The following is a 6019-nucleotide window of genomic DNA, read 5'->3' on the forward strand; positions in this document are numbered from 1 at the left end:
GGCGGGTTTTCTGCCTTGTCCAATAACTTCTTGGTAAGCTTGTGAAAACTATCTGATTTCTTTGCACTTGCATCCTAATGCTCAATTGCGGTTTCATATCGCAGATATCTCACAGTATGTCTGATCTATACACGAGCTCTGGTGTATGGTGACATATATTCAGTGATTTTTGTAACAACAAAAATAAAAACCACATTTTTTCTCTAATTTGCCACACTTTATTTGTAACCACATTTTTATTCGGTATCTGTTGTTTTGCTGTATCACTTGTTAAAAAAGACGGTGATAATTGTTTCGACGAATGATATACGATTTTACTACTGCGTTGTTTAAAATATAGAACACTATCTATGCCGTTTGTTCTTCTGTTTTATTGGCCACCGTTTTGACTGAAGACTATAATAGTATTATAACATCATTATAGGCCTTCCGACTCAACGTTGGACTTTTGGCGCGGATTACTATTGTATAATAGTATTGGACTCCGTCTTCCTCATTACGTCATTGGTGCGGTCACTTGCAGAGGAACACCTGTCAATCAAGTGAACTCAGTTTGTGGTCGTTGTTCTCACGAGGCAGTTCACAAGTAACATTCATTCTATAGTAACTGTTAGTGTCTGTTTGTTTAATATACCTTTTGTATTGCTAGCGGTATTTTGTTACCCTTGGTTTTACTAACGGACAGACATCTAGGTTTCTTTACTATTAATTTTTTTTGGTATACCACTATTAACCTAGTGTATCAATATATTTTGTGTAAGCTCCTTTTGTTTGGGAACCACCACAGGTGGCTTTGACGATTAATTGAAGGTCATAATTTACAGAGTATAAATTAGTACCATCATTTTGAGGCGTTTGGGTTGCCAGAACCAAGATATATCCCATAGCTAGACAGGAAACTGGTTTACCACAACTTAGAAAACCACAAACTTAAAATGCATGCATCCAAAGCGATGACATCCAGAATTAGAAAATAACTTGGTTTATCAGATAGCATGAACAAAGTTGTGGTGGTAGGTATTCTATATAATCCTTAATCCTCGTATATATTTCCTCTTGATAACCGTCACTAGATAACGCCCCAACGGTGTATTATTCAGAAGGCGAATACGAAGTGTTGATTACGTTTATTATGAGACCACACATATATACCCAATTTACAGATACATTAAGCAAGAGTGAAAGAGTAATACCGAAAAGCTATCAGCAGGCAAGCGAGCGAGTCAGCGAACACAAGTAAGAGTAACCGAGTACAAATAAGCGAGTGCAATGGACATGAATAGAATGCACATATATATACATAGTGAAATGAATGAATCATCGAATCAATTAAGCGGTTAGTAATAAAGCTAGCAGAGCGAATATTTACGTAGGCATTATACAATGCTCAGGTACACATATATTCATACAACTGTAACAATAATAAGAGTACAATGATATAGGTGAGCTGTTATTGCTTGAGTGACTCTATCCGTTAAATATGTGAACAAAAGGGCTTAACCAAATTAAAAAAGAACAAACTCAAGTTCATGTGAGCTGCTATAAAGTATAATATTAACAGTAAGATAAAGACGATACATAGCAAACTGGACAAATATGGACCAGTGATATTAATGATAATAATAATAGTAGGGGGAATAATAATAAGTTAGGGGTACGAATCAAGCACAACCGTTCCATGTGAAAGATGGCAAACCGTGGACGAATGCTTGTCTGACAAGCCTACTCATGAAGTCGACCACCAAAGAGGTTTTGTCACGTTCGATGGAAGATGGTTTCCCATAAGGTAGAGTCCTGATGATAAAAGGTGTTAAATTATGTGGGTTTGAGTCCTCGATGTTCAATCTGTAGTTCGTCACCTTGTACAGAGTAATGTTAAGGTTCAGATAGGATATTTTGATTTAGCTTCCCGTGAAAGTTGCTAATTAATATGAAGAACAACTGAGGTCTCTGTATGACCCTTTTTGAAATCCAGGATAATGACCCTCTCTAGTGCGGTCGCATTTAGTTGACTTCAGTGGGGAACGCTCGGTTATGAGGGAAGTTCTTTGACCAGAAAAGGACTGGGTCTGTGAATCCTATCGACTCAATCTCACCCAATAAGACCGAGTACAGCATTATCAAGTGCCTTGGAACAGTCTGGAAATAGTGAATGCGACGGCTCTTTCTGATCTCAGCATCTTTTCCAGTTTTTCTTTACTGATATAGCATTTATTGTTCCGGACCATTCTTCTTCGACGCCACAGTGATCTTTACCGAGGAGTTTTTAGACGCCAATAGTCTCCCTCATTCGGTTGTCAATCGAACTTTATAATAACTTTGAGAATATTAAAAGCAGTTCTACGGGTCTGTAGCAGCTCAAGTCCTTTGTATTCTTTCTTGAGGATCATGAAGCGGACTTCCTTCATTCTATTAGTAGAGACTTAAATTATATGAAGTGCTGAAATAGGTCGTTCGGCTGTAATTAAACGCAACTCAATTTCGTAAACGTGCACTTCAGCTTAGCAACCAATCAGAATGAGGCGGGAATTATTACATCCGCCATCTTCGTAAGCAATGGCGGTCGGCTTTCTTCGTTCTGTGCTTCTTTCAGCTATTTCTTTTGTGTAGCTGTGTAATTTAATGTCTCAGTGTCCCAGGAGTCCTTTAAGAGGTAAGTGGATCTATCCTTAAGGATAGTATCATACTATGATTTACCGATTTCTCTTTCCCCTTTTATTGTTAACATACCTAGGTTCCTGCCTGGAGGTTTTGGTGACCCCCCGCTACTAGACACGGAAGCCTGTTAAGCGAAAGCTTCTATTCAGTCCACAACCATTTGAACACATGAACTAGGTGCTGAGAGGCTCGCTTATCACAAGTTTCTTGCAACGATTAAGTAGATAAAACGAAGTAGCATTAGATTCGAAAATTTATTCAAGAACTTTCATTAAGAATCGAATATCAAACAAAGGTTTAAACCAAGTTCCCGTTTAAAAGTTGTATTGGTAGTGTTAAGCTGCAGTTTTTGTTGTTTTTTTCCAAACGAAAGAGTAAAAGAAGTCAAAAAATACTGGAAGTGGTTGTGAGACTAAAATGGAGGTCCAGCATCCTTTTTATAATCTGCTATTCGTTGGGTCTCCCGTAATCAGTTCCATAGGGCCATAGTTCCAAGGGCGAAACAGATTTTAGGGTCTGTGAAGGCACTCCTGTTGCATTCTAAATGAAAAAATAGTGATGAATTTAGTCAGAAATGTGGAATAGATAAATAACCAAATTACATGTTTTTTGGCATAGACACGGAAGCCTGTTGAGCGAAAGCCTCTTCTATTCCGTCCACAACCATTTGAACCATTTGAACCTTGCTTAAACTCCTTACTTTAATTCATAGCCTGAAACATCAACCATAAACCTCTATCTTTAACGTCAGAAATAACTGACAAAAATTGAATTATTCATACCAAAACTCGCTACACTTAAGTAATTTTGCATCACATCAACAGTCTGCTTCACAAGGTCATCGGTACTTGACCTCGTTGTAAACTACAGAAAGGTAGCTCTGATCACTGGCCGACTGTTTGGTCTTTGTTTATCTCGATTCTCTTTTATATTTTAGAGCGAGATTACATTAACTGAGAAGTCTAGACACCAGCTAATGCATTTTATTGCAGATCTGCAATATATATAGCTGTTAACATTTAAAAGATGCCTGAAGTACTTCGAAGTACTGCAGTTATGTTTGACTGACCAGTCGAAATATATCAAGTCATATATTTTGGCCATTCGAATAAAATGCTCTTAATGGTCATGTGGATCTTTGTATGAAAATCTCTCCTCATATAGTGTACAGTTTGTCCAGGGAGATATATATCTCCCTGGACTGATGAGTCATCAATGTTGTGCAACAATGTCGTTTCATTCGTAATTATAATTTCGCTGGTATTCTGATAACTGCTCTGGTACCATATCGAATTTGTTTTAGTAAGACTGATGCACATTATTGTACCTAGTTATTGAGTTTCACTATCCCTGACGTAATAATTATGCTTCGTAGTTTGGAGGATTTACATCCTTTTGATTACCTAGCTGGGCGATTCCCTTAGGTTCAAATGGTTGTGGACGGAATAGAAGAGGCTTTCGCTCAACAGGCTTCCGTGTCTAGTAGCAGGGGATCACCAAATCCTCCAGGCAGGAACCTAGGTATGTTAACAATAAAAGAGGAAATAGGAATTAGTAAATCATAGTGTGATATTATCCTTAGTCCTTAAGAATAGATCAAGTTACCTCTTAATGGACTCCTGGGTAGTCGCTTGGACTGACTCGATCGGCAGCGCATTCCAGCATTTGACAACTCTTAAGGAGTAGAAGTTGTGTCTACAGTTCGTTCTGCTATGTTGTGTCTCCAGTTTTTGGGTGTTACCCCTTAGGTTAGTGTTGGAACTAAGCTTAGGTAGGTGTTTGAGAGGATGCCCAGAAGTGTTAAGAATACTATAAGCCATCAGTTCACCTCTAAGACGTCTATACTCTAATGGGTAAAGGTTAAATGAAAGGAGGCGCTCTTCGTAAGGTTTGAATTTGAGTCCTCGAACTAATTTCGTGACTCGCCGTTGGATACGCTCCAAGGTGTCCTTCTCCTTTTGAAGTGAGGGAGGAAATACTATGTTTCCGTATTCTAAATGGGGACGGATAAAACTATTGAAGATTATATGGAAAGTTCTTCCGTCAAACTGGCCAAAAATGCGCTTCAATGTTACCAGTGCAAGGTTTGCTCAGAAGGCATTTTTGTCACAATCAGCATAAGACTTTAAATTGTGGGGCACCAAGTCGTTTTCGACTTGGGATAATACGATAGAGGAGTTTCCTAAGTCATAACTGTAGTCTGCTACATGTCGCAGATGGACTACTTTACACTTTGAAGTGTTAAAGGTAAGTCCTTTATCGTCTGCCCAACTTTGAAGTCGAGTCAGATCCTCCTTAAGTGCCTGTATATCCTCTTGGTTGCGTACCTCTTCCCAAAGTTTCACGTCATCAGCAAAAGTAATACGTTTGACGACACCTGTTGTGAAAGATCATTTATATATATCAAGAAAAGAGGTCCTAGTACTAAGCCCTTGGAGACCCCACTAGGACATTCCATAGTCTGAGATAAAGTAAAATTAACCCTGACCCTAAAATGTCGAGTTTTCAGATATGAAATGAGCCAATCAATTAGAGATCGTCTGATACCCAATCGTTTGAGCTTATTGATAAGACATGTATGGTTAACCTTATCAAAAGCTTTTGAGATATCTAGGTAGATGATATCAAACTTCCCATTGTGATCGAGGATGCTTGTCCATCTGTCCACCGCAGTCAGCAGGTTGGTTATACAAGAGTAACCCTTCCTGAAACCATGCTGTTGGGGTGTGAAGAAATTTAAGGACAGTAAATAGTCATTTATACCATCACATATCAGGGACTCCATGATTTTTGAAGGTATTGAGAGAAGAGCCACCGGTCGGTAACTTGAAGGTTTGCTGCGCCGACCTCCTTTGAAAATTGGTGTGATGTGAGCCAGTACGGAAAGTCCAGTGCAGTTGCAGATGTAGCTGTTATCGCTATAGTTTATGTGGGTCGGTTGAGATGTCCGAGATTATTGTTCAGCCAAAAGGTTAGCGGCGTCGCCGTCGCGATTGGTCGGGCCATTACGACCTAGCAGTTGGGAAATTCCTGTTTTGGCTTGATGAAGAGAGGCTGCATAACGGAATAAGCTTTTAGGATTAGAGGCAAATATTTCCATAAGCTTTGTCTGGTACTGAACCCTATCTTCTCTTATAACTTTCGTGCATATGTTCCTTATATGTTTGTATTGCCTGTACGCTCCGTCGTTGTCAGTTCGTTTGTACTCTGCCCAACAGTGCCTTTTGCGGCTTAGCAGGCGAAGAGTGCGGTTCCTGATAAATGTAGGTTGCTGATAGCTGTGGGGGACCGTTTGAGGAACTGAATGATTTGTAGCACTTAAGAGCGTGTGCAGTAGGAAGTCTCAATGAGCATCCACATC

Source organism: Schistosoma haematobium, chromosome ZW (genome assembly GCF_000699445.3).
Source record: "Schistosoma haematobium chromosome ZW, whole genome shotgun sequence".
In the NCBI taxonomy this organism is placed as follows: Eukaryota; Metazoa; Platyhelminthes; class Trematoda; order Strigeidida; family Schistosomatidae; genus Schistosoma; species Schistosoma haematobium.